This window comes from Bubalus kerabau, chromosome 20, assembly GCF_029407905.1.
Source record: "Bubalus kerabau isolate K-KA32 ecotype Philippines breed swamp buffalo chromosome 20, PCC_UOA_SB_1v2, whole genome shotgun sequence".
Classification (NCBI taxonomy): domain Eukaryota; kingdom Metazoa; phylum Chordata; class Mammalia; order Artiodactyla; family Bovidae; genus Bubalus; species Bubalus kerabau.
Genome location: NC_073643.1, coordinates 23,461,692 through 23,485,944, shown reverse-complemented (window position 1 = coordinate 23,485,944; position 24,253 = coordinate 23,461,692). Strand labels below are relative to the sequence as shown.

The 24,253-nt window shown below is 41.9% G+C and overlaps 1 protein-coding gene and 1 long non-coding RNA gene across 12 annotated transcripts in view; both read left to right on the top strand.

Annotated features, from left to right (window-relative positions):
- ITPR1 (inositol 1,4,5-trisphosphate receptor type 1) overlaps positions 1–24,253 on the top strand; it is a 354,068-nt gene that overhangs the window by 72,971 nt on the left and 256,844 nt on the right. The window lies entirely within an intron of this gene.
- On the top strand, positions 7,628–8,124 carry LOC129634760 (uncharacterized). Its single transcript, XR_008705888.1, has 2 exons — positions 7,628–7,769; positions 7,910–8,124. It is a non-coding gene; the product is annotated as an uncharacterized LOC129634760 (long non-coding RNA).

Here is a 24,253-nt window from a genome sequence, read left to right as displayed (position 1 = left end):
TGGTAGCCAAAATCCTATACAACAAGCTGTAACATATCCTCAAATGAACTTTGGCAAGAGTGTTTGGCGATGGAGGAGAAGATAAATTCACAGAACAAATAACTATAAAAAGGCATGACTTGTAAGAATTTATAAGCCACAGTTCAGTTCAGTTCAATTGCTCAGTCATGTCTGACTCTTTGCGACCCCATGAATTGCAGCACTCCAGGCCTCCCTGTCCATCACCAACTCCCGAAGTTTACCCAAACTCATGTCCATCGAGTCGGTGATGCCATCCAGCCATCTCATCCTCTGTCCCCTTCTCCTCCTGCCCCCAATCCCTCCCAGCGTCAGGGTCTTTTCCAATGAGTCAACTCTTCGCATGAGGTAGCTGAAGTATTGGTGTTTCAGCTTCAGCATCAGTCCTTCCAATGAACACCCAGGACTGATCTCCTTTAGGATGGGCTGGTTGGATCTCCTTGCAGTCCAAGGGACTCTCAAGAGTCTTCTCCAACACCACAGTTCAAAAGCATAGGGGCTTTAGTATTTTCCTGTAGTCAGATATATTGGCATTTTTCTCTATTGTTAATTTCATTTGTAGTGTCCTTTTAACTCTCCACCTGCTTGGAGATGATTCTGCATGACATTTTTTATATGTCTACAGGCAGGAGATATTGAGCCAGCATCTATTCAGGTAACTGTGAAAGAAATGACATTAGGAGCCAAATTGGAAACTGAATCTTGGACTTTTAATGACTATTCTTTCATTCTCCTGTTGGATAGATCTTCTGAGCACTGCCCTCAACTTAGGTATTTAACAATTGCGTTTCTAAAGGACAGTGTATTGAATGACCCCTGACTATTTATCAACAATCTTTTTACCTTTTTTTTTTTTTTGCAAAGAATCTGTTTTCCCAGAATATATTGACCTTTATTCCAGTATTCTCTATAAGCCAGCCTCTGTCTGTTGAATTCAGCTCCTAGAACCTCAGCTTTGAATGAATAAATAGGTAAGGTGAGGAATCAGTGACTCAGTTCCACCAAGAATGAGACTGGATAAGGTAAGAGTTGGGAGTGGAGAGAAGTAGCCAGTGGTATTTGGGTCAAGAGACAGACAGATACACAAGCACATACTGACTGCACAGGTAGAGCTATTTCCCAGGTTCTTAACCTCCTGAACCCAATAAGAATGGCTCCTGTTCACTCCCCCTGCATTTTTCCACCTGTCTAACCCGTGTGACTCTGGACAGTTACCAACCTGCCCTGATTTTGGCCACTACTAGATATTCTCCATGGGCTTCCCTGGTGGCTCAGTAATGCCTTTGAATTGTGGTGCTGGAGAAGACTCTTGAGAGTCCCTAGGACAGCAGGGAGATCCAGCCAGTCCATCCTAAAGGAAATCAGTCCTGAATATTCATTGGAAGGACTGTTGCTGAAGCTGAAGTTCCAATACTTTGGCAGCTTGATGCTGAGTCATTGGAAAAGACCTTGGTGCTGGGAAAGATTGAGGGCAATCAGGAGGGCAAGAGGAAAAGGGAGTGTCAGAAGATGAGATGGTTAGATAGCATCACTGATTCAATGGACAAGAATTTGTGCAGACCCTGGAAAATAGTGGAGGACAGGGAGACCTGGAATGCTGAAATCTGTGGGGTCACAAAGTGTTGGATGTGACTGAGCAACTGGACAATAGCAATAACAGATACTCTCCTGGCACCCACAGCAGGTTGAGACTTCTCTTAATTTCTCCTCAGGAGACTTGCATGCTCATTAGATTGCTTTCTTATCCTGTCTTCCCTCTGTTCCCAGTTCAGCTCTCTTTCTCCTAGAAGTGTATTTTGGGAGGTAATTCAGGATAGTTGCAGATTACCTGAGTTCGAATCCTGGTTCTGCCACCTAGAACACGTATGTAGACTTTGGGGAAGCTATTTAGCCTCTCTGTCTCAGTTTCGTCATCCGTAAAATGGGGGTATTAATAATACCTATTTGATTACAGGATTAGATGAGATAATGTGTTCAACTCTTAGGTGTGGCCTGTAATGTATTCAGTTAGTGTTAACTGAAGAGAAGGTCTATTGTCCTGTTTATTTCCTTCAATTCTTACCTAGGTAACGCTGGACAGTCACTATCTATTTTGCTTTGTGGTGGTTTAGTCATTAAGTCGTGTGCAACTCTTTGTGATCCCACGAACTACAGCCTGCCAGGCTCCTCTGTCTATGGAATTCTCCAGGCAAGAATACTGAAGTGGGTTTCCATTTCCTTCTCCAGGGAATCTTCCCCATCCAGGGATCAAACGTGGGTCTCCTGCATTGCAGGTGGATTCTTTACCAATGGAGCTTTAGTTCTTCCTTTTTTATTTGGTCCTGTACCACTGGTGATAAGAAGAAAAGTCCTAATTGCTGATAGATCAGTTCCTTGTTGAAACTTGTAATACTCCAGGTTGAAAGTGAAAAGATAAGGCACAATAAGATAAATTCTCTTTTCTTGTAGCTTAGTGTATCAGGAAAAGAGATATGCCAAGAAAGGATTACGGTGTAGTGTAGAAAGTGCTGGACCCCAAGAACAAACCAAGATTAGAGACAGAATAAAGGAAGACAATGTTGAACTATATGGAGTAGATTTGGGAGCAAGGGTTGATCATGGAGGGCTTCACTGAGGATGTGACACTTGAGCTAGTTCTTTTTAAAAATATGTATTTATGTCTGGCTGCACTGGGTCTTCTTTGCTGCATGAGTTTTTCTCTGCAGCGCATGGGCTTTCCATTGCAGTGGCTTCTCATGTGAAGCATGGGCACTCAGGCTTCAGTGGTTGTGGCATCTGGGTTCAGTAGTTGCAGCTCCCAGCTTCTAGAGTTGTGGCGCATGGGCGTAGTTGCTTCGAGGCATGTGGAATCTTCCCAGATCAGAGGTCAAGTCCATGTCCCCCAAACTGGCAGGCGGACTCCTCACCACTGAGTCACCAGGGAAGCCCTTGAGCTAGTTCTTAAAGGATGAAGAGCCATTTTCTAGTCATACAACATAGGAAGAATTCCAGGAAGCAGGAACCTCACAAGTAAGACAGTGGACATACAAATAGCATTGGGAAGACTGTATAAGAGCGACAGTGATGTATGTGGCTGGAGGGAAGGTTGTGGGGTCATGCTCCAGGGAAGGTGAGGTTGGGCGATCAGACACCCAAATCACGGAGAGTGTTGTGGGCAGGGAAGCAGCTTGGCCTTTACCTTTAGTCAGGGTTGCAGTTAAAGGGCTTTGGCAGAGGAGTGAGTCTGCATTTATATTTGCATTTTAGGTGGGCAGCCATACTAGCATTATGCATAAGATGTGTGGGGGAGGAATGATTTAGAAAGCCAACAACCGTAACCATGCTGGACAGTATGGATGGGAGATGGTGAGGGACCTGGGCTGGTCCTCTCCTGTGGAGAGGAGAGAAATCAAAGCAATACTTTGACACAGGACTCAGTATCTGATGGGTACGAGTGCTGATGGAGAGGGAGCCTTGAGAAACATTTCCTGAGTTTCTGCCCTGGGAGCTTGATGGAGTGGTATGCAGTTCACACCAGAGGGAGCATGGGAGGAGAGGATGAGCCTGTGTTGACTCCATTTAGGGTTGTGTTCTGTAGCCAATAGGCAGGAAAAGGGAGCTTGGGTGTGAGATGGGGCTGAATTCAGGCACACGTTCAGAAGTCAGTAGCGGATGATACTTAAAAATTTGGGGGATAGATGAGACGGCATTGATAAAAGAAGGGCAGAAGAATAAAACCTGGAAATTCAAGAAATAGCAACATCTGGGGGAAGTAAAGAGAAGGTGGGGGGAACCCAGGGGCAGATGCAGTGGGGGAAAATGCAGAGCATCTGGGAGAGGATGAGATCCTGGGTGCCAGGAGGGATCAGAGATTCAGTAATGAAGGTTCAACATCATCATCAACCCCACACACCAAGTACATTGAAGTGAGAGCTTCCCATTGGATCTAGCAGATGTGTGGTCACTGGGAGTCTGTGGCAAAGCCATAGCCGGGCATGGAGTGGGAAGAGCAGGACATTAAAAAGTCCATTCTTTTTACAAAATTGGGCCATGAACATGCTGGTCCTTACTCTAGAGTTTTATGTGAAAACTTTTGGGTGCAAGTGACGTTTTAGAGAAACACAGAAGACAAAAAACCATCATAAGCTTTGTGAACTGAGACACAGTGAAAACTAGCCATCCTCACTCCTGAGGTCCGTACTGCTCTTCAGGACCTGCACATGGTTTTATGTTTGTTTTTCTTCTTTTCCTTCTCCCTCCCGTTCCACAGAGCTTTATTGAATACTGATTATATGCCAAGTACTGGGGGCTGCCAAGCTGAGTGGAGAAAATAGCTCTTCTCTGGAGGTCCTCTCCTCTGAGGGTGAAGATAGTGGTCTGCATTAATGGCGATGGAGTGTGTCTTGGGCTAAGAAGGGTGGGGATGGCTTCAGTTGGGGTAGGTCTTGCAACATGGGTAGATGGTAACCAGAGCACTTCAGCAAAGCCAGTAGAGCCTGCCACATGGAGAAGATGCAAGAGGCCAGAGCTTGAGTGAAGAATGCGGAGTTTTGTGGCTGGAGTGGAGGGTGCTTGGCTCTTGATGTCAGGAGTTGTTACAGATGAGGCCAGAAATGCTGATGAGGGCTGTATGGGACAGGTTCTTTTATGCTCTTTTCAAGACATGGACTTTGGAAGAATCCTTAAAAACGTGAAATTGTTTAGTCAGAAAAAGTCTTAAAAATCATTACAGTTTGGCTTAAAGTTAATTCAGGTGATAATGTGGAAGAGGTGTTTTCTTACATCCAGTCTTTCATATAAAATTTAAAATTTGATTTTAAAAATGTGTTGTTTCAAGCATTATGATAGTATATATGTATATGTATTAGAGAAGGAAATTGCACCCCACTCCAGTATTCTTGCTGGGATGATCCCATGGACAGAGGAGCCTTGTGGGCTACAGTCCATGGGATCGCAAAGAGTCAAATGCAACTGAGCAACTCACACACACACACACACACACACACACACACGTGTATATGTATACATGTCTATAAAATATTTCTTACAGTGTGACATTATAACATTAGAGCAATGCTTTTATACATATTTAAACAGTATTCTTATCTGGAGAATCCCAGGGACAGAGGAGTCTAATGGGCTGCCGTCTATGGGGTCGCACAGAGTCGGACATGACTTAAGTGACTTAGCAGCAGCAGCAAACAGATGATATTCTAGGTTTCTATAAGTGAAGTCATTTTTGTGACCACTTTTTCTATAGAAAAATGAATATGAGTGTCAGAGGACAAAACTGTGTGTGTGAGAACCATAAGCTAAAAGATCCTAATCTCAGATCTCTAATGTCTTTTAAAAATGTTTACCTTTCTCTCTGTGTATTATGAGAAATTTCAGAACTCATGATCCCTAAACTGGAAACCTGTGATTCCATGTGTTTGCCAGCATAGGTAACAAAGCTGCATTATGGACGCCTTTTAAAGGTTGCATGAATGTTTTGGTATTTAAGGAACAGGTCTTTGAGCTTGTCATGGGAGTCACATAGTTTTGGAAACCAGTTTTTAACCTTAAACTTTGCTCACATTGAATTCTAGAATACTGTGGTTTTTGAAGACCAGCTGCTGAATGCATTCAGGCATATTTAAGTTTTCTGAATGGCTATTAAAGACCTTAAGACAATCAGACTCAGGTTCAAGGAAAGGACCTCCTGTAGGAATTTAATATTTTTAAACTGTGGGCTGACCATGGACTAGTATTTATTGGTATTCTTGACTCCAGGAGTCCCAAGGATAATAGCTAAGGGTTTTGTTGCTATTTATTTTTTCTCTTCTCCCAGCTCTACAGTTGAGCTACCCTTCAATTTGAAACATTGCGAATTTTCACACTTCAGCTTTGAGGCTTACTATTTCAATGTACAATACAAATAGTTACTAAGGGAAAATGACAAAATTTCAAACTTGATCTGAGGCAAATAAGTTGTTAGTTGACCTTCTTTCAATCTTCATAAGTTTCTGAGCCTCATGATGTTATCAGAATAAAAGAATGGACTGCTGAAATATTAATTTCAGTTTACTGAGAATTTTTGTACTTCTTATAAAATAGGTTTATATATTTTATGTTCACAACTCTATGTTCATAATTTCTTACAGTCTGTGAATATTATTTATGAGAGCTGTACTAACTTGAGTTTCCTAAAATCATTCTCTAATGTTTTTGGAATCAATGTACAGTTTGACGTAACAGTACAAATAGACCATGTAACCACTCACTGAAGATAAATGATGTTTTTATGCTGAAAGAATAAGACTGTTTCTTGGTTTTCAGCCACATGTATAGCAAATCATGAGTTGAAGAGTCTGAATACCTCAGTCTTTTTTTCTCTATTATACTTATTTAATAGAGCTTTTCTGTTTCTTTTTTCATTTTTTAAGAAAATTTTTCATTGGAGGATAATTGCTTTACAAAGTTCTGTTGGTTTCTGCTGTACAACAATATAAATCAGTCATCATTATATATATATATATATATATATCCCCTCCCTTGTGAGTGTCCCTCCTTTCTCCTGTCCCACCCCTCTAGGTCATCACAGAGTGCCAGGCGGGCTCCCTGTGTAATACAGCAATTTCCCATCATTTATCTGTGTTACAGTTAATAGTGTATATATGTCAATACTACTTTCTCCTTTCTTCCCCTGCTGTGGCCACAAGTCCATTCTCTACCTCTGTGTCTCCACTCCCTCTGTGCAAATTGATTCATTAGTACTATCTTTCTAGATTCCATATATATGCATTAATATACAATATTTTTCTATTTCTGACATTTCATTCTAGACAGCAGGCTCTAGGTTCATCTACCTCGCTACAACTGGCTCAAATTCATTCCTTTTTATGGCTGAGTAATATTTCATCGCATCTTATTTATCCATTTACCTGTTGATGGACAGCTAGTGAATACCTCACAGTCTTTTACATGATTTTATTTGTTTCTCTCTTTATTTATATGTCATTTATTTTGCCAAGAACTGTAAAATTGTAGTACAGTAGTTGGGGTTCATGATCAGTCAGATCATGAACCCCCTAGATATTTTCAAAGGTCCTTTTTTGTTCTGTCAATTACTTTTTGTCCATATTTGGCCATTTTGGGGGCCAAGTTTGTCTTCATTTGTCAGTGGTGATAATTGTGAATAGAAGATAAGTCAATCAAGTCCAATTAGCATTATTGTCTGAAAGTGTTAGTTGCTCAGCGGTGTCCTACTCTTTGCAATCCCGTGGACTGTAGCCCGTGGGAGCCCATGGGACTGAGCCCATGTACGCTCCTCTGTCTTTGAGATTCTCTAGGCAAGAATACTAGAGTGGGTTGCCATTTCCTCCTCCAGGGGATCTTCCCGACCCAGGGATTGAACCTGGATCTCCCACCTTGCAGGCAGATTCTTTATTGTCTGAGCCATCAGGGAAGCGCTATTGTCTATGATGTATCAGTTATCTTTACTACATAGTGACTTGCAATTATAAAATTGTGACTATAGCAATTAAAAAACCTTACGGGCACACGGGCTTCCCGGGTGACAAGGTGGTAAAGAATCCACCTGCCAGTGCAGGTGATGCAGCTTCAGTTCCTGAATTGGGAAGATCCTCTGGAGAAGGAAATGGCAACCCACTCCAGTATTCTTGCTTGGAGAAGCCTATGGACAGAGGATCCTGACGGGCTACAGTCCATGGGGTCACCAAGAGTCAGACACAACTCTACGACTAAACAACAACAACAAGAAGCACACAACAGTAAGTGTTCACTGCTCATGTGTTTGGTGTCCCTGAGGTCCTGCTGATCGGGTGAGTTGCCTGTGTGCCTAGGGTTGGCTGGCTGTAGGATGGGGTGAGGTGACTTTGCTCTGCCACACCCATCTCTCCTTCTCCATCAGTCTTGGCAGTAACAGTGGATCTAGAGAACCAGCCCCAGCGTACAGATCCGTAAAGCCTCTGCTTACATCAAGTCAAGAGGCAGCCCAGGGGCCAGCTCACCCATGGAAGATGTGCACTGCAAGGTTACAAGGCAGAGGGCATGGCTCCAGGGAGAAGTGAAGAACTGAGGCCAAATGCTGCAATCCATCATGTAAAATACAGAATTTTTGATTGAGACCAATTGGTTTTACTGCTTACCCATCACCTGTATTGTCTGCTTGCTTTAGCATTTTTTAAAGACATATTTATTTGGCTGTGTTGGGTCTCTGTTGCAATCTTTTCTTGGGGCATGCAGGCTCTGTTGCTCCACAGCAGGGCTCTTAATTTCCCGACCAGAGATCGAATCCACATCCCATTCATTGCAAGGCGAATTCTTAACCACCAGACGGCAAGGAAGTCCCTTTCCTTTAGGATTACATCAGGGATTATTTGGTGGTAAAGAACAGAAACTCATTCCGGTTGCCTTGAAGGTTACTGCAAACAGAACAGGTAAGCTCACAGACACCGAAAAGTAGAAAACCAAGAACAAGCAGTTCTCACGGGTACTGAGACGGCTAAAGAATTTGAGGCCATTTTGTCTGTGAGAATCTGAATAGCTCCTCTTCTCTCTGCTTCTATTTCTTCTCTCTTGCTCATGACCCATCACGGACTCTTCAATGCCAATTCTGCGTGGCCTTTCAGTTCAAGCACCCATCATATCTCTCTGAATCTGCCAGTCTCAAATTCCTCTTCCGGCCTCCTGCTCATGGATTGGTCATTCTTGGGTCTACTCTTTCTGTCTCCCAGGGCTGAGTTCTCAGATTTTTATTTCTGTCTTTACTCCTTCACCTACTGAGTTGGTCTAGTCCCATGATTTTAAACACTGTGACAATGCTGATGACTCATACACTTCTATCGCCAGCCTAGACTTCTCCCTTGAACTCCAGACTCACATAGACTGTATCTTATTCCACATTTCCAGTTGGATGTATCTTAAAGGCATCTCAGACTTAGTCCACTTGATTTCCTCCTTATAAACCTTCACTTCTCAGACTTTATCAGTAAATGGTAATTCCAGTTTCCCATTTGTTAAAGACTTTTTCTTGGAATTTTTTTTTTTATGTTTGGTCATGTATTTATTTTTATATGCATATACTACAGTTCTAATATGTATATAGTATCTATATTATAAAAGGAAGCAAATTTGCAAACTTAATATGATACAGATGAAATCTGTAGTTTTGTTCTTTAGGATGCTTCGTAATTTCATTTATGGCTATCTTAAACATAATAGATGCTTCAGTTCAGTTCAGTAGCTCAGTCATGTCCGACTCTTTTCGACCCCATGAATTGCAGCACGCCAGGCCTCCCTGTCCATCACCAACTCCTGGAGTTTACTCAAACTCATGTCCAAAGAGACACTGGTGTATAGAACAGTCTTTTGGACTCTGTGGGAGAGGGAGAGGGTGGGATGATTTGGGAGAATGGCATTGAAATACATATAATATCATATATGGAACGACTCGCCAGTCCAGGTTCGATGCACGATACTGGATGCTTGGGGCTGGTGCGCTGGGATGACCCAGAGGGATGGTATGGGGAGAGAGGAGGGAGGAGGGTTCAGGATGGGGAACACATGTATACCTGTGGCAGATTCATTTCGATATTTGGCAAAACCAATACAATATTGTAAAGTTTAAAAAACAAAACAAAACAAAAAAAAACCCTCATGTCCATCGAGACAGTGATACCATCTAGCCATCTCATCCTTCGTCATTCCCTTCTTCTCCTGTCGCCAATCCCTCCCAGCATCAGGGTCTTTTCTGATAAGTCATCTCTTAGCATGAAGTGGCCAAAGTATTGAAGTTTCAGCTTCAGCATCAGTCCTTCCAATGAACACCCAGGACTGATCTCCTTTAGGATGGACTGGTTGGATCTCCTTGCAGTCCAAGGAACTCTCAAGAGTCTTCTCCAACACCACAGTTCAAAAGCATCAGTTCTTCGGCACTTAGCTTTCTTCACAGTCCAACTCTCACATCCATACATGACCACAGGAAAAACCATAGCCTTGATGAGACAGACTTTGTTGGCAAAGTAATGTCTCTGCTTTTTAATATGCTGTCCAGGTTGGTCATAACTTTCCTTCCAAGGAGTAAGCTTCTTTTAATTCATGGCTGCAATGACCATCTGCAGTGATTTTGGAGCCCAGAAATATAAAGTCTGACACTGTTTCCACTGTTTCCCCATCTATTTCCCATGAAGTGATGGGACCAGATGCCATGATCTTCGTTTTCTGAATGTTGAGCTTTAAGCCAACTTTTTCACTCTCCTCTTTCACTTTCATCAAGAGGCTTTTTAGTTCCTCTTCACTTTCTGCCATAAGGGTGGTGTCATCTGCATATCTGAGGTTATTGATATTTCTCCTGGCAATCTTGATTCCAGCTTGTGCTTCTTCCAGCCCAGCGTTTCTCATGATGTACTCTGCATACAAGTTAAATAAGCAGAGTGACAATATACAGCCTTGACATACTCCTTATATGTGCCTTAAACATGAGTTTCATTTTTCATTTTGTGGTAGTTTACATTTAATGTAAACTTTACCCTCTTAACTATTTTTATGGATAATAATTCTGAAACTGTATCCATTAAACGATGACTCCCTTTTTTTAGTTCCTCCAACCTCTTTTAAGAACCACTCTACTTTCTGTTTCTATGAATTTGACTACTTTAGATGCCTCATAGAAGTGGAAACATATGTTTTTTTGTGGCTGGCTTCTTGACATAATGTGCTCAAAGTTCATTCATGTTGGAGCACATGGCAGCAGTTCCTTCCTTTTTAAGGCTGTGTGATATTCCAGTGTAGAATAGATCACACTGTGTTCATTCATCCATGAGTGTTACAGTTGCTTCCGCCTCTTGCATATTGTGAATAGTGCTATGAACATGGGTGTGCAAATATCTATTTCAATTCTTTTGGGCATACATAGCCAGAAGTGGGATTGTTGGATCATATAGTAATTCTATTTTTAATTTTTTGAAGCACCTCTGTACCATTTTCCACAACAGTCACCCCATTTTACAGTTCTACCAACAATACACTAGGGTTCCAATTTCTCTTATCTCATAATTGGAGTCTTCGTAACTGTTCCCATCTTAATCTGTGTTAGATGGGTAATGATATCTGTCAGCTAATCCTCCTGATTTATGTTCAAAATGTATCCGCCGTCCAACTACTTCTCATCTTGTCCATCACTGTCACTTTTTCTCCAGCCACCATTGGCTCTTGTGTGGACCACTGTAGTAATCTTCTAGTTCCCTGGCCAAGGATGGAACCCGGACCTCCTGCATGGGGAGCTCGGAGTCTTAGACAGTGGACCCCCAAGAAAGTCCCCAGAATGGTAATTTAAAAATATAAGCCAGGTTTTATCACCCTTCTTCTCATAACATTTGCATGGCTCCTATCAGACTTTGGATAAAATCCAAAGTCTCTTCCTTAATGTATAATGTCATAAAAATGCTCAAATACTTAGATGGCTGCAGAGACACTGACCTCTTACTGTGCCTTACAACACACTAAGACTGTTTCTGCCTCAGGGCTTTTGCCTCTGTTGTACTCTCATCCTGGGTGGCTTTACTCATAGACAATTACTTGATTCACTTCTTCCTTAATTCAGTTGTCTGCTCAATTGTGACCTCTTCAAAGAGACTTTCCCCAACTACCTGATCAGAAAAGGCACTCGTTGTTAACCCTCACCGAGCACTTACCACTCTGACGTCATGTGTGCTGTGTACTCAGTTGTGTCTGACTCTCTCTAGCACCATGGACTGTAGCCCACCAGGCTCTTCTGTCCATGGAATTTTCCAGGCAAGAATACTGGAGTGGGTTGCCATTTCCTACTCCAGATGACCTCCCCAACCCAGTGATTGAATCTGCATCTCCTGCATTTTTACCGCCTGGGAAGCCCCTCTGACATCATACTGTACTTATTTGTGATAGTATTATTAGTTTTCTCCTCCAGGAGAATTTGAGCACTATGAATTCTCTCTGGGCATCTGCAAGAGTATCTGGCACTTCAGAGATGCTCAATAAATATTTGTTGAATGAATGAGTAAGAGACTCTGTACCCTTGTATCTAAACAGCTTTGGTCATGGTGACAGAGATACCTAGTATACACCTGGTGTCCTAGTTGGAGGCTTCTAAGGAGAATACCTGTAGGTTTTCTTCCTCCTCAAGCTGATTACACCAGCTGTTATCCACTTGATGACTGTTGCTCAAGAGACCTGAGTGGGAAAGTATAGATAAATGCCTCATCCAACCCCTTACAGAAAAAAAAAAAATTCAAGAATTGGTGGGAATTGTTTGCTGCTGTCCTCTTGGCCCCAAATCACCTTTCCTAAGTTGAGTTTTAGCTGCTTTTTATTACCTGCAAGCACATTCCCTGCTGTAATGTGGGGGTAATGCCTCATTTGCACAGTGAATGCCAAAAATGGGTTTTAAAACAGAAAGCAAAGCCAGAAATTCCTCTGCATGGGAGATGGTAGTTTGACAAGTCTTTGAATTACATAATGGAATCTCCTCTTACTTTCTTTATAAAATATATCAAATTGTCAAAAACAATGAGCTTTTCTTCCCAGGTTGTTTGGGATATTCCTGGCACTTCTAGCTGCCATCCTGTCCTAGAGGGGCTCTGGGATTAGAATTATGTGTGGTAGCTTTGTTTTTCCCCCAGCTGGGTTTGTGATGGAGTTATTTTGATGGAAGTGCTCAGTTGATTCTAAAGGAGGTGCACATGCTCGCTGAGCTGAGCGCTTCTACCTTAAATGGTCTTCCATGCTGTGGAAGAGAGCTTCCCTTGCATCGTTGTAGCGATTGTGTCATAGGGTTGGAACATGATCTTTGCCTATTCACGCCTCCTCATGGTTTTGAGAAGTCTCTTTCAGTTTTACTAGTCTGTTAGAGACACTGATATTTAAACATGGTCTGTAGGCTCCTGGGGTCTTTGGATAGGTAACCAGGGGTCTGTCAGTTGTGAAAGTGTGAAAGATGACTGCAAACACCGTTGTTAGTTTCTCACTTTGGGCGCTGCTTACACAGCATGTTCACTTTGTGAAAATTCAGCTCTTCTGCTTACGAGCTGTGTACTTCTCTGTGTTTTATACTTCAATAAAAAGACTCTCTTAAGAAAACAAACCAACCATATTTCCTATCTGCAAGAACATCTCCTCTTGGTGGAGATGTTCAAATAGAAGATCACATACTCAGATTGGTGCTGGGATTAAAGAAAGCCTATTATAGGAGCACAAATACAAGGGTTCATTCCCATCTTTTAATGGGATAGAGGAAAATCGAGAGAAGATTTTAATGGAATTTATCTATTACCTTTTCTTGGCTTCCTCCATACACGATAAGATTCATATAGAGAAAACAAGAATAAGTCAGTTAGATTCTAGTGCTGTGGTAGCATGCTTAGAAGATAAAATGTTGCTTAAAAAAGCAAAAATTGTGCTAAAAATATCATTTCCTTCAGGGAACTTGTTGATAATTGTCTTCCCAGTCCTGCTTCATTTTTGGCATGGATGGGTGAGTGTTGAAACACATGGCTGTGGGTTGGTTGTCCATTGGTGTGTTTTGTTACCGTAAAATAGTTGGTATTAATGACTCGCAGTGACCCTGTGTTGGAGGAGAGTGGTGTTAGTGTTGTGTGTGTTAGGGGTAGTGGAGTAGTAATGTTTTTGTTGTTTACTTGTTTATATGTCCAACTCTTTGCAACCCCATGGAGTGTAGCCTGTTAGATTCCTCTGTCCATAAGAATTTTTCAGGGAAGAATACTGGAGTGAGTTGCCATTTCCCTCTCCAGGGAATCTTCCCAATTCAGGAATTGAACCCACATCTCCTGCACTGGCAGGCAGATTATTTATTACTGAGCCACCAGGGAAGCCCTTTTTGAGTACTGTTGACTATGAAAGAGTCTGATAAGAAAGAATGTTTTTATTGTTTCTTTTCATCATTATAATTGAAGAGAATTGTAATAGGCAATAATTAGCCAGCCTTCCAAGGTGATATAAAGCTGATTTCTCAAATGTAAGTGCTTTGAGCTCATAGTAGGTACTGACAGGCAGAGATTGGAACTGTTGGACAATCGAAATCCTTTAGAGTAGATAGCACCTGAACTGGTCTTTGAACAGTGGGCTCCAGACATGTGGGTGCAGAAGAAATACCTTGTTAATGTTTAAAGTAGATTCCTAGGTTCTGCCCCCAGGTTCTGTGGGTCTCAGAAAGGAAGCCCAGCATTGAGAATGTGTGGGCAGTCACAGAGGACTCTGTGAGAAGTGATGACAGGAAGTGAAGGTAGGGGGTGAGAGGAGGATTGGTGGAAGGCAAGTGCTTGGAAGAAGGAAGAAAAAAACAGTGTTCAGTGAGGAGGCAGGCTGATTCCCAAGATAGAAACAGAGACTGTTTCTGAGAAGTAAATGTGGTGTATAGTCTCTGACATTGGAGGGACTGATGCTGGAACAGATAATAGCAGTGGAACCTGTCAACCATAGGATGCTATGATCTGTAATTGTTGACTTTATTGGAAGGTGACTTAAGAATGAGGTTAATATTTAAATGAAAATGTCACTCTAGTGGAATGTGTGCCTTAAGACATCAGACCTGAAACTAATCTCAGAGTAGCTTCTTATTCGAACCTGTCATTGGAAGGAGGAAAAGACTGGGAGCCCCAGAGCCAGGGAAGTAACTTGGTGGAGAGGTCAGCAGAACTTCAACTGAAATTCAGAAATAGCTTGATGAGGGACCATTCCACTTACTTGTTCACTAATCACACACTTAATGAGCACCGACTACATGCTCAGTCTCCTGGGCAGGGCCCTGAGATTGAGCTGTAAAAGAAAAAATTGATAATCTTTGTCCTCAAAGAGTTTGTAGTCTAACAAACAAGTCAGTTGTAGGACAAGCACAGAAATTTCTCCTGCTGTGGTTCTGTCTCCCATGATGACAGTTAGATATAGCAAGGTTGTTTTATTAGGAAATAAGCTGCTTGGCCCTGAGATTTTTGACTTAATGCAAGCTTCTGTGATTTAGTGGGATATTGCATGGCTCTGCTACTTGAAATGTACTGTGCAAGGCTATCACCTAGGTGTCTTGTTAAAAATGCAGGTTCTGTGTGTTGAGAGTGAGGGCTAAGGTCCTGCATTTTCAGCAGACTGCCTAAGGGTGCTGATGCTGGCAGTAGGTGGACCACGCTGAATAGCAAGAATCTAGAAACTTGGAGATATTTAGAGGCTCTTCTGAGTCACTGAAGAGCTCCTCCAATGTAAGTAGTTGGGTTTTTGTTAGTTTGGATCAACTGATTTTTTTTTTTTCAGCTTGTAATTATAAATAGGTCCATTGTAACTACAAAAATACCTTTGCTGTTGAAATTCATCCAGAAAAACAACTTTATGATTGCAAGTCCTTTCTAACGCATTTTCATTGAAAAAAATTATAACCTCATTTTGGAGAAAACCAGATTTCTTGAATTCACCAACTATCACATTATAGCAGCACAGACTGTAATTACAAGTGTGACAAATGTTATAAAGTAAATTGGAAGAACCCTGGGGATATCTATATTGGGGTGTTCTGTATGTGTTTGGATAGAAGCCACGCTGGTTTCTTTTTCTGCTCCCTATCTCAGTCCTATATTAGTACATAAGTTAGCACATCCTGGTGCAGAAAGTCTTGAAGCAGAATAGCATTATTACCTGAACCTCTTCCAATAGCCAAAGCCAGTGAAACCACACATTCCGTACACATTTTGGAATATTAGCCCTTTCACTTCCGGCTCATAGTTTGTTTATAACAAGCAGAAGGAGAAAAATTATTACTCTCAGATTGCTATCGTGCTTGACACTATTGGGCTTTTTAAAGGTTGTAAGTGAATATATTGAGTTTTTGTGTAGGCGTGTTTCTTTTTTTAAGTTGTTTGATATGAGGGTAAAAACTTAATTGCAGAAGATTCTATAGAAAACAGATTCTCTCTGGAATCTTTTTAAGAGTGATTTTCTCATCTTTTGAGCAGCAGTATTGAAGAGTACAAACAATCGTAGGGAGATTTTCTGTTCGACCTTCTTGATTAATTTCCTTTCATTGTATGTTGGCCTCCATTTTCAAATTAGAAATTTCCATGGCTGATTACAGGGGCATTAATGCTGTTGTTATTCCAGATTCCTTTGACACTTAAAATTGCAGAACCTGGCGATATCTTTATAATGAGAAAGGATCTTGGTACTTAACGTGACTCAGTAGTTCAGCATTCTGTGGTGGGCTCAGCTATGGAGTGACTGACGTTTGAATCCTGCTTCCTTAAGGATGTCTGTGATCAGTAACCTTCTAGTCAACATCTGTATGTGAGATTTGACATATCAGTTCAGTTCAGTCGCTCAGTCGTGTCTGACTCTTTGCAACCCCATGAATCACAGCATGCCAGGCCTCCCTGTCCATCACCAACTCCTGGAGTTTACCCAAACTCATGTCCATCGAGTCAGTGATGCCATCTAGCCATCTTATCCTCTGTTGTCCCCTTCTCCTCCTGTCCCCAATCCCTCCCAGCATCAAGGTCTTTTCCAATGAGTCAAGTCTTCTCATGAGGTGGCCAAAGTACTGGAGTTTCAGTTTTAGCATCATTGCTTCCAAAGAATACCCAGGGCTGATCTCCTTCAGAATGCACTGGTTGGATCTCCTTGCAGTCCAAAGGACTCTCAAGAGTCTTCTCCAACACGACAGTTCAAAAGCATCAGTTCTTTGGTGCTCAGCTTTCTTCACAGTCCAACTCTCACATCCATATGTGACCACTGGAAAAACCATAGCCTTGACTAGATAGACCTTTGTTGGCAAAGTAATGTCTCTGCTTTTATGGCCCCTCATAAAGACCATAATGAAATATGTAGTATTTCCAAGGAACAACAGAAGAATTAGAAAATGACTACATTTCAAAAGGTTTTTTTATCGTAGATTTTTTGGGAGGAGTGCCGTTTACATTTTTCTTGTGTAAGCATGGAGTCCTTATTACTGATCTATGTAGAGACAGATCAAATGAGGTAGATGACAGTGAACTTGACATTGTCATTGAGAGGATAGGACTCAAGGGGTCAAGGTATCTTTTGTTTTGCTTGTAGTATTGAGGCTTCTATCCTTCTGACTGTAACAAAATTTGACTCATGTGACACTGCTGGTTTTGACCTATAAAAGTATTTCATTTGGTTCTACCCAATTTTATATTATTGCATGGCTGTTAGGACCTGAACATGTTGATGCTAAGAAGCTCCATTTGTGCAGTGACTAGGAAATGACTGTGCTGTGGTTAGTCGCTCAGTCGTGTCCAACTCTTTTCGACCCCAAGGACTATAGCCTGCCAGGCTCCTCTGTCCATGGGATTCTCTAGGCAGGAATACTGGAGTGGGTGCCATGCCCTCCTCCAGGGGATCTTCCCAACCAAGGGGTCGAACCCAGGTCTCCCGCATGGCAAGCAGATTCTTTTTACTGTCTGAGCCACCAGGGAAGCCCATGAAGTTCCTGCCAGGGTTCAAATTGCCTGGGTGTGATTTCTAGCCCAATAGCATCAGCTGTTTAATATTGAGAAGGTTACTTAACCTCTTCCAGCCTTGGTTTTTTCTAAAAGATGTGTCCCTCTGGGGATGAAATGAGATGATGATGTGAAGTCCTTATATAGCCAACATCCAACCACCCCCAGCGATTCATCCTAAAAGGAGGAAAGCTTTCCATGAAGACTGCTCCGGCCAAGTTACAGGATCTACTTGATCTAATAGATGCTAACCTATTATTCTAAACATTAAAGCTATATAATATATAACATTTATTTCATATAATATATAAAACAGGTATTTAGAAATATTTATTGATATTAACAAGGTATTATATTATGTGAAAAAAGAGTATTAACAGAGCTCAACAAATGCTCATTAGCACTACTATTAAGTGCATATAACATTGTAAAGTGCTTAATAGTAGTGCTAATGAGCATTTGTTGAGCTCTGTTAATACTCTTTTTTCACATAATATAATACCTTGTTAATATCAATAAATATTTCTAAATACCTGTTTTATATATTATATGAAATAAATGTTATATATTATATAGCTTTAATGTTTAGAATAATAGGTTAGCATCTATTAGATCAAGTAGATCCTGTAACTTGGCCGGAGCAGTCTTCATGGAAAGCTTTCCTCCTTTTAGGATGAATGGTTGGGGGTGGTTGGATGTTGGCTTGGAGGTGCTTAGAGAGAGGAAATACTGGTCAGTCACTGACTGAGTACATCCTTCTTTGGTGTTTTCCCTTTAATAGAAAGTCTATTACTGATCTGAGTTCCTTTCTGTAGGAAAGTTCACTTTAGTGACATTGAGCTTGAGTTTTTATTTTAATGATAAGAGAATTGAAAAGTGGCATTCTCAGAAGGTACGGTGGGTTCTTTCCAGTGTTATATGAAATGAGGTTTGACATGGACCTTAAAGAGGAATTATTTGCCTTCATTGCTTTGTCTTTAAAGTACCTCCTACCTTCTGCAGATTATGAGAATATTTTGTCTGGATTGGGTAATTAGGTATACCTGCATTTGGAATGTTGAATCAAAATTTTTTTTTTTTTTTGAAGCCATATGATATGTTGCAAGACCTCCTGATGGAGAATCTTAATGGTAATAAACGTTAGTGAAGAGGAAGGGTTAAGGTTCAAGTCAGTTAAATAGAAATAGGTTGGTTGATGGTTCAGAGAAGTGGTTTTCAAATTTACTCATCCAGTTGTTCCTTAGGACCCATGTCATATTTTCAAAGGGAAGTCAGAACAAGAGAACCCCACAAGTTCCCCACATTTTTCGTTATAAAAACTACCAAGCCTAGTTATCTAATCTGATGTTCGTGGCTGCAAGACTGAGTGCCACAGGGAGGTTATAGATGAGAGAATGGAGAGCTTACTGCTCTGGGGTTCTACAGCGCACTGATGGGATGAGTGAAGGAGGTGGCTTTCACCTCTCTATCCCACTGACTTGTTAATAATCCCCCACAACCGTCTTTATCCCCAGCCCCTTGCAGGGACAGAGTTTCGCTGACTGAACTAATGATTCTCTCTGTGGACAAGCCACAGGGGCTGAACTGAGCATGCTCAGCTTCTCCCAGTCCTCTCATCCCTGAGTGGGACTTCCTCCTGCCAAGAAGAGAACTCAAGGGGGACCGAGAGAGGCTACGAGTGTCACCTTTGGGAAGATTCCCCTACAGAGGGAAACATCAGGCAAGAAGAATGAAGGTTCCCACCTTGTCCAGCAAATATTTATTGTTTCTCTAAATAGTAAGCAGTATGTTAGATGCCAGAGCAGTTCATTAAACTCTGTACCTCTGGACTCTGTAACCCTTAAGATTTAAATGTGTTGATCCTGGAATATAAACCAGTCCCCCCTCCCCCACAGACCAAAGTGAAACATTTCAGAAACTTCAAATACTCCCTGTTTCAGGTACTGGTAAAAATTCAAAGTAATTCCCCTAAGAAACGTGTAGAAGCGACCCAGATCTTTTCTGATAGCCCAGTCATCTGGCAGAGTGTTTCTGTTGGGGCAGCATCAGTGAGGTGGGAGGAGGAATGTCAACTGACAGTCCTTCCTGAGCTCCGGAGAGGTCATGCGATTCCCGTCCAAGGGGCCACCTGTATGGATGAAACACATCTACAGTGACACTCTGTGCTCATGTCCCAAGGTTAGTCTGCTTGGAAGGCTCAAAACTCCGAGGAAAGCCTTCTTTGTTGTTCCCAGACTGATGTTGTATTATGTCGGTCATTTTTACATAATTTTAGATTGCTTGCCATAGTCTATATAAACCGCTTTTAGGAAAATTTAGCTTGGTTTTGGTAGTCTATATTGGGAACCGTCCCTCCTCAGTATTAAATGAGTCTAGGACAACAGGCAACACCCACCCCATTACAAGACTTTTTATGAAGCAAACATCTATTTTTGCTTTGTGCAGACTCCACTGTATGAAGGGCTGAAAATAACCAAATGCTCAGAAACCGTTTGTGATGCAAAAATGACTGTAGGGGGAACCATGTTTCTCACTGCCCTGGTTATGACTGACTAGTATAGGTCAGAAATTGTGCCCTACAACCAGTTTTGCTAGGTCATTCTGAGGTTTTTTTGCTGGTCTTGGAGGGACCTGCATTTTTCCCTGTGGACCTGAAATGTCATCTTGCCCACATAAACCGTTAGGGAAGCTGAAAATAATTTAGACAGGCAGGCTTTTTTTTTTTTTTTGATTGCCAAAATGAAATAATTTAGTATTTGACTCTTGAAGATTTTTTTTAGTTTTTTTAAGGACTTAAAGAGAAATGGAAATAAACAGACCACAGGTTAGCATAATCAAGGGCAGGGTTGTTAATGCCTTTTCTGATCTTCACCACATTTCCTAATGCTGACACTGTTTCTTTTTTTAATTTTTATTGGACTACAGCTGATTTACAGTGTTGTGTTAGTTTCAGTGGCGTTACAGATGTAGATGATGCTGTTTCTTAAGCTCTGCCACGTGCCAGGCTTGCAGACTCCAGTGCGCTCTCACTGGGCTGAGTCGTATCCCCAAGGAGTGTGTTTGCCAGTGTTCTCAAACCAGCATCAGAAATCAAGCTTTGCACACAGAGGATATACACTTCTGATTTTTTATCAAGAAGGCAAATTCCCTCTCCCCCTAGCAAATATGCAAGCTTTTAGATCCAGAAAAGTTGGAGCGAGCCAAAGGAACAGCTGGTTATTTTAATGCCTCAAGGCTGTTCCTGCCCCATCTATAGCACAATGCTCTACTCCCCCCTACCCCCCCTGCCCACTGCCACAGTCCGAGTATTTCCAGGGGGAGCCAAGATGACCCACTTCTCTGGGTGCTGTGGAAAATGGCTACTTGCCAACTCCATGTCCCACCTGCCCCAGAGGTGCCTTTGGAGATGGATGAAGACTTGGGCGCCTCTCTATAGCATTTTTTTTTTAATTGAAATATAGTTGAGTTACAATGTTGTATTAGTTTCAGGTATGTAGCAAAGTAAATCAGTAATACATATACATATATCCACTCTTGTTTTTTTTTAGATTCTTTTCCCATATAGGCCATTATAGAGTATTGAGTAGAGTTCCCTGTGCTATACAGTACATCCTTATCAGTTACTTATTTTATATATAGTAGTGTGTATATGTCAGTCCCAATCCGTTTCCCACCCCCGCCGCCACCCGGTAGCATGGTGATTTGTGTTATCATCTCCAAACCTCAAGGAAAAAAAAGATCCAAGTTGATAAGTGATTGGTCCAGTTGCATTAGAAGGAAGTGACCACAGAGGACTCACATTCTGGATTTCAAGGGACTAGATTGGACATGGCATTTTCTCTGAGTCTCTTAACCTTTTCGTGACTGTGAAAGTTCCTTACCATCTGTTGGATTTTTATGTGAGATGATGAGCTTTCAGAAATGTAAAGGACTCAAGGAAAGTGAAAGCAATACTAGACATTCTGGAAAAATTTATGGAATGTGTCCTCCTTCTCCCCGTGATGTGCATGCTTTAGGGTGGCTGCCTCCTCCACTGTTAAGAAGTCTGTCCGTGAACTTCGGGCTGGTCACCTGAAAAACTGCAGAAGACATTGGCAAAGTGTAAATCACAACCCTAAGGAGAATTGTTTTTACCTCTAGCCCTTATTTGAGCAAACTCTGTCTCCAATATTTATTTAAAATTCATCTTTGGCATATAAAAGACTCATGGCATAAGGGGGGAAAGAAAAGATTTTCTAGAAATCAAGCCATTTCTCTTATAAAGGAGATGTGCTAAGACAGGAAATTGTATTTGGAACTTCTTTGGAAGCAAAGAAAATGCAGTTAAATAAATGTTTAAACACAGGTAGTCCCATAAATATTTTCACTGGGGGGGTGGGGGGAAGAAAATTCACTGGATAACCTTATCTACAATAATGTCTAATTATGTCAAAATTTGCAATAAAGCTGTTCACATATGACATAGAACAAAAGGTTAGGATTTGAATTGCACTAGACTTGTTCGGTTTGAGTTACTAGTTTCACAAGAGAACGTTCAGCCGCTCAGCAAATTTGAAACTTCTGAAAGTGGCAGGGGCTGGGATCAGTGCATTTACGGGCCTCTCCTTGGCAAAGGATTCTTCCCTCTGTGGTTTCTTCACATTTTCTCTCTGCATTTGCAATCCGTGCTGTAGGATGGGATCCTCACATTTCTGTCATCCAACTGGCTAGTTTGAGGAAAGATACAGCTTTAGCCTGCACTTCCTTGGCTTTTCGCTTTCACTTGCCTTATTTGGTAAAGCTGTGGGCTTCGTTGTTCCTGGAAAGGGCTGTTTCACCAGTTTCCAGGACCATTTCCCACTTGCATCTAGTTCGGAGCTGGGAAGCAGAGCTTGCCTGCTGCTCTGGGGTATCCGTTCAGAGCTGGGGCAAATGCAAGGTTGGCGTGTCCTTAAGAATCCTCAGTGTATACAGGGCTGGTGGTGATACATCCCTCACTAGTGAGATGTTTGTACGTAATGTATATAGTGGAGCGTAAACTTCCCTTTGAAAGTGGAACTCTGGAAAGGTGCTGGCTTTTTAGCTTTGTCCAGAGCCTGGGATGGGCATGCCCTTCTCGTTTTTCCCTGTATCTTGTCATCTAGATGACCTTTCCCCTAATTCTTATTTCCGGTTTTGCTTTCTTCCAATGCTTTTGGAGCTTTTTCCTATCCCTTTTAAGGAATAGATAATTTTGCTCACCCGAGAATGCCACATCCCAGGTTTTAATAGAGCTCATGGCTTAATATTCTCTAAGTACCTCTTTTCATGTTATTTAAAGGGAAACTTAACTCTTATCATGTTTGTGGTGTATGAAGTCACGTTCTTAGCACTCCCTACCCCAACACCTTCGTTCTGACAACACATCTTTCTCTTGTTTCTAAGTAGTTTTGTTTTTAAAAAACCTAACTTTTAGACAGATGAGAAAGTGTGGCTTGGTTCTTGGAGCTTAAGTTTGTTTTGTGTTTTAGCCTAAAAAGGAAGTTTGCGGACCCCTAGTCCTCTGAATGATAGTTACGTGTTTCTGATAAAAGATGAGGATGGAGAGGGGGGAGGAGAGGAAGTAAGGTTGCTGTAAGCTTAATCCTTTGCTCTTTGCCAAAAGAACACTTGATTTTTGTTACTGAGGGTTTTTTGTTTTTTTAAATAGAAGGAAGCCGAATTCATTAAGAGTTTGGAGGGAGGGGGCAAAGGAAATTTTTTTTAACCTCCTAGAATGTGGAGGCTGCCCCTTAGTGGGAGAAGCAGCAAAACTCCCGAACTGAGCTCACTTTCATTTTCAAGAACCTGTTGGTGCAGCATTTTTTCATCTTTGCTGCAGAAAGGCAGGCTCCTCTTCTTCCTTAGCCTGCAGTTAATTTGGGGGGCATGTGGGAAAGTAAGGGATACTCACAGCTGAGGGCATCCTAGAAGGCTAGTGGAGAAGCACATATGTGCCATCTAGACCTTTATTGGGACAGAAAGCCAGAAGGAGGGAAACAATAAGGGCACCCTCTGAATGTTAAACACCAGAGTTAAAACTGACCTGACCTCGGTCAGAGTATTGCTCACCTACCCAAACAAGTTAGAGGCACACAACTATCCCTCACCGTCCACACAGATGAATTCTGGGCTTTTCTTTGACCGGACACTTGTTTTGTTATTTATTAATCTTTGTGCTGGGTCTTCCTTGGTACTTGTGGACTTTTTCTAATTGCAGTGCATGGGTTTTTCATTGCGGTTGTTGTTCTGTCGTTTAGTTGTGTCCGACTCTTTGCAACCCCATGGACTGCAGCCCACCAGGCTTCCCTGTCCTACACTGTCTGCTGGAGTTTCCTCAAACTCATGTGCATTGAGTCAGTGATGCCATCTAACCATCTCTGTCGCCCCCTTTTCCTCCTGCCCTCAGTCTTTGCCAGCATCACGGGCTTTTCCAAAGGGTTGGCCCATTGCGGTGGCTTTTCTTTTTGCAGAGCACGAGCTCTAGGGCATGCGGGCTTCAGTAGTTGCCGCACGTGTGCTCTGGAGCAGAGAGTCAATAGCTGGGGCACATGGGCTTAGTTGCTCTATGGCGTGTGGGATCTTTCTGGACCAGTGATGAAGCCCACGTCTCCTGCATTGGCAGGCTTATTGTTTACCACTGAGCCACCAGGGAAGCTCCGATCCTGCATTTCCAGCAAGAGCCCAGGTGATGGTAAAGCTACTGGTTCTCAGTCTTTGTTTTGAGTAAGTGGTATGGAGACCAGTGCATCTCGACTCTG